This window comes from Diabrotica virgifera, chromosome 3, assembly GCF_917563875.1.
Source record: "Diabrotica virgifera virgifera chromosome 3, PGI_DIABVI_V3a".
NCBI lineage: Eukaryota > Metazoa > Arthropoda > Insecta > Coleoptera > Chrysomelidae > Diabrotica > Diabrotica virgifera.
Genome location: NC_065445.1, coordinates 145,074,121 through 145,086,769, shown reverse-complemented (window position 1 = coordinate 145,086,769; position 12,649 = coordinate 145,074,121).

Genomic DNA, 12,649 nt, shown 5'->3' with positions numbered 1-12,649 from the left:
AATTATTATGTATTTTAAAAGAAAAAATCATTAAACTCTTCATTTTATAATATAAAAGCTATACTTACTGAAACGGAAGGTTGTAAGTGACATGATAATATCTATTATATGAAAGTAAACTTGAATTCAGGATTTGAATATACATAATATGTATAACATATTATATTATTGGACTATATATTGGCAAAGCAAATAATTTAATTCACATACCCATGTTAGAAATTTTATTTAGAAAATTAGTTCATATTAAATGGTATTAAATAATTTTGTTTAGTAACAAAACATAAAAACAGATGGCCATAAATAAAAAACCAGAAATAAATGTAATTATATGTTAAAAATCAGCTTATCAAACCTGTCGGGATTCTGGCGTGTCGGGATTTTGGCCTGTCGGGATTCTGGCGTGTCGGTATTTTGGCCGTCGGGATTTTGGCTGTCGGGATTTTGGCTGTCGGGATTTTGGGGTAGACCGGATTGTTTCTACGTATTTGCGTCGTATGGTATTATTGTCAATACCTACTATATTTTCTCATTACGAAATGTGTCATAAGTTTAGTTTTCCTAAGATTAGTTTTAATCCTACGCTCTCAGATGTACTTTTAATTGAATGCATCATAAAAACTGTATCTTGTAAGTTGTCTGCAATTAATATAACGTTATCTTCAAACCTCAGATGATCTTTCCCCATCTACATATACTGATGCGATGCCCATATCTTGCTATTGATTGTACAAATATTGAATCTAGAGCTCCTGTGACCAATTTTGGTGAAATAGTATCTCCTTGTCTTACTCCTCGATCTAAGCTGAATTTTTCTATGTGTCAGTGTAGTCGTATACTTGATGTAGCGTTCACTTAGATGTTTTTGATAAATGGCGTATACCTGTAATCCATTCGACTTTGCTTTAATGCTTCCAATACTCTGTTTCGAAAATCTCTACAAAATCAAAAGCCCTCTAGTAGTCGACAAATGCAAGAACCAGTATTATGTTCTACTCGATGCATTTTTCAATTAACATCCTAATGATATGCAAATGGTCATTTTTGCCGTATCCCGCCCTGACTCCTGCCTGTTCTCTTTGCTGATAGAAATCAAGTTTAGGTATTAGTTTCTGAAGGGTCTATAATTTTATAATTTAGTAATGTAACCTTGTTTGTGTAACAAGACAATCACTGCACTGTTCCAGTCTTTTGGAGTGGTACCCTCATGAGGCCATTTAATAAAGAATTTGCTTATTGATTTTAGCTTATTGATTTTTATCGAATAGCACCAAACACGACCCTCCACGGAGGTGAAGGGGTGGGATTTTACTTGAACATCTTAAATAGGAGACCCCCATTGTTATTGTAGATTAGGATTCTTTACGTAAGAATAAGCAACTTTTATTCGAGACATTTTTTTCGAACTATGGATAGATGGTGCTATAATCGGAAAAACGATTATTGGAAATGGAAAATTAAATTAAAAAATGAAAAGTCCCCACTTTATGGAAAAGTTAACTTAACTTTTTTTGATTTTAGGATCTACTTTTCACAACCCAATAGGTCCTCATAACGCTAAAGTAACAGCAAATTTAACATACCTTCCTCCCCTACTATATTGTTTGTTTTACAATTTCATTATTTTAATTATTAGTACCTACTCTTCAGTTCGGTAAACTCTAGAAAATACACATCATAAGAAATGTTTGTTGCTGATACATCGCTGACCTTCATGTAGGTTCTAAAATGTCCGTTATTTATAAACCACGTACTTCATCACAAAACAATATATTATACCTCTAGGCGAGCATAAAAAACATAAAAATGGTCACCTATTGTTTCATAACAAACGAAAGAAGGGTCAATTTTTTTAAATTCCAATTAAATTTAAAAATGACCCTTCTTAAACAAATAGAGTGTTAAGTTACTCTAGTGTTTCTAATCCAGAGACAAAAAGCCCAGGTAAATCAAAATGGCTGCAAAAAATATACCGAGGGGTGAATAGGGGATGCAACTGTAGCCCTTACGAGCATAGGGATGCAGGATGCAACCGCGTTAATTTTAATTGCTTTTGATATATGAGAGCTTAAATAGATAATAAAGTAAATTGTAAATAGTTTTTTTGTGGTAAAGGTATCAGTTTTTGTACGTGTGAACTTCTTAAGATTGCTTAAAGGATATTGAACGTGAGAAATTAACGGATTATGACTGAATATATTAGGGATTTGTGGTTTCATCTGATTATGGATATGATGGTTCTTAGAATAACAATTAATTGATAGTAGGAACAAAGTAAATAATTATATCTCATTTATAAATATAATTAACTTTATTTCTTACGAGGAAAAAATTAACCATTTTTTTTTCACTTCCGTTATCATTAAACTTTTGGAAACTAAATCTAAAAAGAAAATTGTTTTACAGCTTTTATTATTGTAGTTTTACAACCTTATTTCTATAAGGCTGTAGGCTCCCGCGCTTTAGCAATACTGTAGGTATAACTTTTTCATTCCCTCGGTGTTTGCAACTCTCCCACAGTTGTACAGATGATCTGTTCTTAGCAGTAATTACAACGCGATTTTCTTCCCTTTTTGCTACCTTGTAATATACTTTCTTCTAGCCTCTTTTTCCTTTGTAACCATCCATATCATTTCATCACTCCACCATCAAGTTTCTTGCTCTCCCACTCCTTCGTCAAACAACTCCCACGTCAACTTATTGTTGACTTCCCACCAACCAACTTTGATCACTTTAAAATTGGTAACTTATTTTATCTGACTTCTTTATCATTGCACAAAAACTATCTGATTTTCTCTTACCCTCTACTATAGGGAGCAAACTGGTCTTTAGTCTTCATCTTCTTCTTATACTTGTTGTAGATATGTCGACTGTTAATTCTCTCCATCTATTTGGTGGTCTCCCCGGTGGAGGCTTGCCTGCTAGTTTTCCTTCTAGCGCAATTCTTGGCAGTCTGTGCTCTTCCATTATTTTTACATAACTGAACCATTCTCTTCGTCTTTGCCTGCCCCATCTGACTACATCTTGCACGTCACATTGTTCCCTAATTATGTTGTTTCGTATTTTATCTCTTCTTGTCTTCCCTGCAATTGCTCTTAGTGTCTTCATTTCGGCTGTTCGTAGCATGCTTTTGGTTTTATTGGTGTCTTCTCTTGATTTAATGCCATAGGTCACAACACGTCCGATGCAAGTTTTATAAATAGTGTATTAACCAGTTTTCATAAATAATGTATTAACCACAGACAAATACCATGCCACTGTATAGTAAATCGCACTATTTCCTTCATCATTTCTATTTCCATCCAAAAACGTCATCGTGAAGATGACTTACAACGTATGCAATGTTATAACAGCAAATCCAATATGATGTAAATTGGAGCTAGAGGGTCAGATAATAGATGGAGTCAGTGGAGTAGACATGTGATGGAGTTTAAATATCTAGGCATCACACTATCTCTCTACGGAAGGCTCGAAACAGAAGTGGAAGATCAAGTTAATCGAGCAAACAGAGGCGCAGGTTGCCTAAATGACACAATATGAAGGAATAAAAATATCGGAAAAGAAATGAAAGGCAGAATTTACAAAACAGTCATCAGACCAATAATGACATACGCGGCAGAAACACGACCCCACACAGAGAGGACAAAAAGATTGCTCGAAACAGCAGAGATGAAAACCCTCCGAATAATCGATGGTAGGACTCTATGGGACAGAGCTAGAAGTACAGATATAGGTACGACGGAGATGCAAGGTAGACAACATTAATAACTGGGTAATAAACAGAACAATAGAATGGATTACCACATAAGCCGAATGCCAACAAATATAGTAGTAAGGACGGCGACAGAAGGTTCCCCAATAGGAAAACAATCAATGGGAGACCACGAAAACGATGGAACGACAACTTACTAGAAGCACATTGAAGGAACAGTCAGAGTAATGTCTATACAAAAGAAGAAGAAGAAGAAGAAGAATTACAGTAATTACTAATGTTTTACTTCACTATATATGTTTTTTAACTATGGTATACAGCTAGTCATTGGGAACTCATTCCCAAGCCATATCATTTTAAGTTAAAAAAATATTTAATATAGCACGTATTTCTACTTCCTAAATATTGTTGTTTGTTAATCTTGTTTATTATAAATTCTAACGATGATGACTACAGAGTAAAAGGTGTATTATATTTCTGTTGTATTATTTCTGTTGTATTCTACTAAATTACTCACAATCATTAATAAAAATAGTCTTTAAAATATATTTGTGCAAACCACTCTCAAATTTATACTGTAGTAATACATCAGTTACACACACTGTATGTGGGTATTGAGAATACTTTTTGGTACCCTATGAAGCTGTAAACACAAAACAAGGTAAAATCTGCACATTTTGTCGGAAGCGGGTACTGCACGTAAAGCCGCAGCTCGAATGCACATTAGATAACGAAAATAATAATTAGATTTAACAATTTTAATTAATTAGAAGGTAATATAATAATAATAATAGTACAGCTTTGATATTAAACAAAATTATATTATTGGCTTCAGCTAATGGAACAAAGTTAATTGGTTTTCGAAATAGTAAAATGTAAATACGAACCCAACGATTAAGCTACAGAGTGTCTCGTGACTGCAAATAAAGCTAAGATGATAAATAGTGCGTGTGACATTATTAAAAGTTTTTAAGGTTATTGTTAATTTTATTTCTTATTGAATAAGCTGAAAAACAGCAAGGTATAAAATTCGATTAAGCGATTACCAACGATTAAGCTACAGAGTGTCTCGTGACTGCAAATAAAGCTAAGATGATAAATAGTGCGTGTGACATTATTAAAAGTTTTTAAGGTTATTGTTAATTTTATTTCTTATTGAATAAGCTGAAAAACAGCAAGGTATAAAATTCGAAGTTTATCAAGAACGATAAAAAAAAATTATTTATTTGCAGTGTTACGTTATCATCATCATCATCATCATCATCATCATCATCATCATCATCATCAGTAGCTCGACAACACTTTTTGGGTCCTGGCTTGTTCTAGGATTTTCCACCATTCTGTTCTGTTCCTTGCTTTGATTTTCCAGTTGGTAATCTTAATAGGCGAGCGGCAGCAACCCCTAAAATTACATTATACCGACCACGAAAATCAAATTAAAGGTAAATGACCAATTTTAGTCATTCTTTATGTTTTCGAGGTCTCTAAATCTAAATATGAAGTTTATTTTTATCTAGAGTTGGTGGAGCATGTTTAAAAATCAAAGTTTATGCAAACATGCGAAAAATCAATTTTGATGATTTTTCAACTTTACCTCGCTGTTTCTTTGGACGCTGTAAAAATTTTCTTTTGAAAATTTTACTGTATCGTCTCTAAGTATTTAGATAACAATGAGATTTGTTCAGCCTCTTTAAACAAATTAAAAGCGGAGTTGTTAATTTTTAAACATTTTGTCGTCAGATTTCATTAGTTTCGTCTTTGCTTAAAAAAGTTGGGTGACAAACTTTTTAGTTTATAATTTTGACCAACACAGGAATAAAATAAAATTTATGAAGAAGTCTTCTGGAAAATTTTAAGTCAAAATATGCAAGAGGAAAAAAGTTATGTGACATATACGAGCGGCATACTTTATGTTTTTGGTGGGGCGGAAAACGAAAATGAGGTTTAAAATAAAAAAATTAAATCACGTTTTTTGCGTTTAACTAGCTACACGTACAACTCTGTACCATTTTAATATTATTTTTTTGAGATTTATATAGTTTATATTTCTTAAATTTCTGAAGACATTGGAACCTATTTCAATATTTCTGTCTTACCATAAAAAAAAGTTATGAATTGTTTAAAGTAAAATAGTCGAAAAATTGGAATGACAAAATTTTAAATCTAGCTATTTAATCAAGTTTATGTTGACAAAGAAAGGAGATGAACGAATTAATAAAACCGAAGCACATTCAGAAAGAAACAAGGGCAAACAACTTCCGATCTCTATTTGCTAAAGCCAACAAAAATGAACCACTAACACCTGAAGTTACGACAAACGAAGGAATAAACATGAAGAAAGGGGAGGTGAAGGAAGCATTAAGAAAATTAAAAAATAGAAAATCTCCAGGAGAGGACAGAATATCGAACAAACTCCTAAAGTACGGAGGACAAGATCTGACTAAACAACTATTAAAACTAATACAAAAAATAATAGAACAAAACAGAATACCACAAGAATGAATATCGAACATCTTAATACCGCTCTTCATCAAAGGAGACAAATTGGACCCGGAGAATTACAGAGGAATTAACTTATTAAACACAACTTTAAAATTAACAACCAAAGTAATAGTAAACTAAATAAAATTATTATATTAGCAGAAGAACAACAAGGTTTTAGGTCGGGAAGATCAAGCACTGACGCTATACTTATAATTAGGCAAGTTCAAGATAAATCGTTAGAATACAACAAACCGGCATATTTATGTTTCGTGGACCTTAAGAAAGCTTTTGATAGGGTCAAATTAAAGGACGGTATACATTTGTTTTACTCAAGAGAGGTACCTCTAGGAATAATTTAAACGATCTAGAACATTTACCAGAAAAACACAATAAAAGTAAAAGTAGAAGATGAACTAACTGACCCAATTGAAGCCGGCAATGGGTTAAGATAGGGGGATTCCTTGAGTCCTTTATTGTTCAACCTGTTCATGGATGAAATGATAAAAAAGTAAGAACTAAAAATGGATACCAAATGGAAGAAAATGAACTAAAAATAATCTGCTATGCAGACGAAGCAATACTAATCTCTCGCCGAACCCCGCCAAAAAATCGATGGTAAGGCTCTATGGGACAGAGCTAGAAGTACAGATATACGACGGAGATGCAAGGTGGACAACATTAATAACTGGGTAAGAAACAGAAGAATAGAATGGAATGACTGCATAAGTCGAATGCCAACAAATAGAGTAGTAAGGACGGGAGAGACGGTTCCCCAATAGGAAGAGGATCAGTATGAAGACCACGAAAACGATGGAAAGACAACTTACCAGAGGCTCATTGAAGGAACAGACAGAGTCATGTCTATACAAAAGAAGAAGAAGAAGAAGAAGAAGAAGAGGAAGAAGAAGAAGAAGAAGAAGAAGAAGAAGAAGAAGAAGACATTAACACCTGTAGAAAGAGTGACGTACTGCAACCTACAACTACCACGGAACCACAATAAATAAATAATGGACTAACAACCAAGAGATGAGAACGCGTATCGGAAAGCTAGATACACATGCAATCGGATGGGGACCTTCTTCAATAGCCACAACCACTCTCTTGAAACCGTGAAAGAAGATATGTGCAGAAAATTATAAGTAATTTAGATGCGGCTATATCGGAGAATAATTAAAATCCCATAGACTAACCGAGTCATAAATGAGGAGGTCCTCAAAGGAACGAAGAAGAACCAGGAGGTTTAGACTAACATAAAATCTCGAAAGTTACAATAGTTCGGACACATTATGCTAAATTTATCTGGATATGCCCTCCTAAGCCATCCTGCAAGGAAAAATTTTTGGAAAGCGAGGTCCAAAAAGAAGAAGTACATCCTGGTTGAAGAACCTCAGAGCCTGGTTTTACACATCTGGCACAAATGGCACAGAACGCACTGAATGGCACAAATGGCACTTAAAACAAATGGCACAGAACAATTCTAACCTGGAACCATACCAACACAAAAGACCCAGAGGCAGACCTCCTATGAGATGGACAGATGATCTGATATGAACTGCCGGGAAAAATTGGCTACAAGTAGCCTACAACAAAAAACAAAGAAAAGGAAGACTTGAAGAGGCTTATGTTCAGATGTGGACGTAAATGGCTAGACGAAGAAGAAGAAGAATATGACCGATATGACATAATATCGATGTGTAAAGATTTATCTAACGGGGAATGTACTGACCCTTACTCCAAATCACGATCACGTCTGTTTGAAAAAAAAAGTTACCTCTGTAGTAGAAGTAAACTCTAGTGATGTTGAAAAAGTAACCATTCGTTACAGAGTACTCGTTACTTACGAATACCGAAAGTAACGATTACTATACAGAGAGGCAAATCGTTACTTTGATTACTCTGATTACTTCGTACCAATCGTATCAGAGCTAGTAACGACTATTGTATCTACTTTGATTACTTTGATTATTTCGTTACTTCATACCAATCGTATTAGAGCGAGTAACGACTATTGTATTTACTTTGATTACTCTGATTACTTCGTACCAATCGTATCAGAGCGAGTAACGACTATTGTATCTACTTTGATTACTCTGATTAGTTCGTACTTCGTGAAGGTCGTTATTATATCGGAATACCTATACAAAATACCTACCTACTGATAAATACGATTCTCGATATGATTACCGGTAATCAAATGCAAAAGTAACAAAAGTAATCATAGTAATCAAATCATTTTTATCCCTTAAACAAATTGGCAAAGGTCTTTGTTATATCGGAATACCTATACAAACCTACCTACTGAGAAATACGATTCTCGATATGATTACCGGTACTCAAATACAAAAATAACAAAAGTAATCAGTAATCAAACTAACGAATACTGTAAATGATTACTTTATACAAAAGTAACGATTTGTAACGAATACTCGAAAGTAACTATAATCAACATCACTAGTAAACTCTATAGCTGCCAAAATGTCAAAAACTATAAGCCAAACCTTATTTGTTGTTGTTTAATTGGTCTTCTTCTTCTTTTTGTATAGACAGGACTCTGTCTGTATTTTCAATGTGCCTCTAGTAAGTTGTCGTTCCATCATTTTGTGGTCTTCCCACTGATCTTCTTCCTATTGGGGAACCGTCTCTCGCTGACTGCCCTATTTGTTGTCATTCGGCTTATGTGGTCATTCCATTCTATTCTTCTGTTTCTTACCTGGTTATTAATGTTATACAACTTGCATCTCCGTCATATATCTGTACTTCTAGCTCTGTCCGATAGAGTCTTACCATCGATTTTTCGAAGGGTTCTCATCTCTGCTATTTCGAGCAATCTTTTGTCCTCTCTGTGTCGGGTCGTGCTTCTGCCGCATATGTCATTATTGGTCTGATGACTGTTTTGTAAATTCTGCCTTTCATTTCTTTTCCGATATTTTTATTTCTCCATATTGTGTCATTCAGGCAACCTGCGGCTCTGTTTGCTCTATTCACTTGATCGTCCACTTCTGTTCTTCTTGTGTGTGTGTGAAAAAATGGTTTGGATGCGAGTCCGTTAGCCACAGATTTTTATTTTATTTTTACCTCAATTTATTAGTTTTGTTATATTTATACCTATTTCACTTAAATGACTATATTTCTTTCTTTCAAGTACTTTATGAGTAATTTAAATATTTCCATTTTATGACAACTTAGTAGATATTCTATACTAATTGGAAAATGAACTTGTGTTTGTCGTAAATTGTAATATAATTGATTTATATATCTCTCGTTAATTTTGCATTTAAAGAAAATATGGTTCAAATTTTGTTCTTCTTGATCTGTTTAATTGGTGTTTGTCATAATTTCTTAAGTAGCTTATTCACATGGTTAGTCATTATCATCATCAAACTATATTTGCCCACTGCTGGACTCTCAGTTCTTTCCATCTGTCTCTGTCTTGTGCGGCTTGCATCCAATTACTCATAACACGTTTCAGATCGTCGGTCCATCTGGTTAGTGGGTGTCCTCTGCAACATAGTGCTTCTTCTCATGGCCTCCACTCACAATACGTTTTGTCCATCGGTTCTATGATAATCTGGCGACGTGTCCTGCCCAATTCCACTTTAGCGACGCGATTCTTTCGACGGCGTCAATGTTAGTAATTTATATTAAACTCTCCCTTTCTATCTATTGATATTTAGATTTTTGTAAATAGTCACAACAAAAATTACGTCACTTTTAAACGAGTTAAATTAGGAGGAACTTGGATGAGCACTTAGTTTCGGTTAAATTAATGCGCTGTAAAATGTTGTTAATATATTATCGATTGAATTAAATAGACCTCAAAACGCAAAGGACAATAGGTACTATTCCAATTTTTTTATTATAAGCTCTTTGATTTTTGCTGTTTATAAAATAATTCAACTCTTATTTGGTCTATTCAACAATTTAATTATAATACGAAAGTTCGTGGTAGATCCTCTGAGTCTAAATAACACCAGACCGTACGAACTTTTAATCAGGCATAGACTGTCCTCTAAAAGTCTACATATAAAAAATCGGTGACGCCCAAAATCCCGACATCCAAAATCCCGACGGCCAAAACACCGACACGCCAGAATACTGGACACGCCAAAATACCGACAGGCCAAAATCCCGACATGCAACATTCCTCGCATAAGTAAAAATTCCAACCACTACATTTTGAGTATTTATTGTTTTCTTTTCAAATGCAATATCAAATTATATTATAAAGTATTGAAATTAAAAAATTATTACTTACTAATAAGTACAGGTACTAATTATTATGTATTTTAAAAGAAAAAATTATTTAAACACTTCATTTTATAATATAAAAGCTATACTTACTGAAAAGGAAGGTTGTAAGTGACATGATAATATCTATTATATGAAAGTAAACTTGAATGCAGGAATTGATTATACATATATTATTGGACTATAAATTGGCAAAAAAAATAATTTAAGTCATATACCCATGTTAGAAATTTTTAATAAGAAAATTAGTTCATATTAAATGGTAAATACTTTTGTTTAGTAACAAAAAATAAAAAACAGATGGCCATAAACAAAAAACAAGAAATAAATGTAGTTGTATGTTAAAAAGAAACTTATTAAACCTGTCGAGATTCTGGCCTGTCGGGATTTTGGCCTGTCGGGATTCTAGCGTGTCGGGATTTTTGCCGTCGGGATTTTGGGATAGACCCATAAAAATATTTTCGACGAACTTATTTTGCGTCTATTTTATTTTCAGATATGCAAAAGGCATATCATTATTTTTTCCAATATAAAGTAATAGCTTTTTCAAGGGCAGATGTAATTGTACAAAGCATATTGTATAATTGCTCGGGAAACCTCAAAATAATCTCTTACGATTTTGGTTCGTAAGATAGAACTCAAGATGCATGGTTTTCTTCAACTTGAAATAAACCTTGAATAAATTATGTAAAAGGTAGGTGTAAGTTTATCATCTGTAACTGAAAGGAGGTGGATTCGAATCTGCGTCGCTTTACTTGTTTGCTTTGAATACAGTTTATTGTATATTTAGGAATAAAGTTCATTACATTCGTTTTATAAAAACGCAACATAAATATCGAAATAATTTTAAAATTATTTTACAGTTGATTTTTTTATTAAATTATTACCACTGAACAGAATTAATGTCGAATGTTGAAATCGCAATTGAATTATTTAGATTGAAAAAGGCCACTCGAAACTAAACCATCAATATTAAGTAATGCAATTGTAGCGGTATTTTATGTTGGATCGAATGGTTTCATTGCGTTTGCTTTGTGAGATTATTTTATAGTACTTTAATTATTTTTTGTAAGCGTATTCGGAATACTAAAATATTTCTGATTCAGTAAATATTTTCTAGGTTATTTGTAGTTAGGTTTTTCATGTACACACATTCAATTTCAACAAATTTATTTACGGTTGAAAAGCAAAAGAAATACATTTACAATAATAATTATATTCCTCTAACTCTTTAATTTATAGACATAGCTTCTTTTGTAAACTGTTTGTTAAATAATTATTTAATTATTTACATGCATATCACGTTATTCCTACAGTCTCAAGACACGGGTTTTATATTCTCTTGCGAAAAAACACGTTATTTAATTTTAGATATTACGGACTAGTTTGTGGGGACGGAGTTTCCGTTAACCCGACAGTGGTCGCTATATGAGATTTTCTCTCACGGTTTCAGAAAATTGCACACAACTTTTTTTCTGGGAAATTATACGCACTGTAGTTCCCTCTGTAGTCTCCTAACTATCTTCCCTTGACAATCTAGTAGACTTGTCTGCTCAGCTAGTGACTCAGTTGACTTAGTATCAACAGATTGTTGAGTCAGTGCGCTTCATGTGAGACATTCTCTCATCGCGCGACCACCGGCGCCACCAACTGTGTATAAAAATTAATTTTATTTTTCCATTTAAAACCTGAAATAATATCCTTTTATAATGTAATAAAAGTAGCCGTGGATGTGGCCGATGAAATGAAAACCTTATATTCTGTTTCACAGGTTAGTTGTAGATGGCCACTTACCATATTTTATATTTTTCAATGTTAAATATTGGCGGCATCAAGAGTCACATTGCTTATTATAAAGATAATATTAATAAAACAGAAGAACGTCGTGTCTTTTTAAAGGAATTGGCTTTATCATTGATGAAACTTCATCTTGTAAATCGTTCGACAATTATTATAAAAACTTAACTTTAAGCCTTCGGAATTATACTGCAAGAATTGCCAAAATTACATTACCAAACTGGTCAAAACCTGAACCATCGGATATTCAGTTTTATTCATTTTTCCTCGCTGCAAAAATAGAAAAATAAAAAAATTGTAATTCTTGTCATCAACCGATTTGTCCAGAGCATTCTTGTTATACTTGCGTAAAGTGCGGTGCCGTAAATTTTGAAGTTACGGAGATTCATTAATATTGTTGGTTTAATT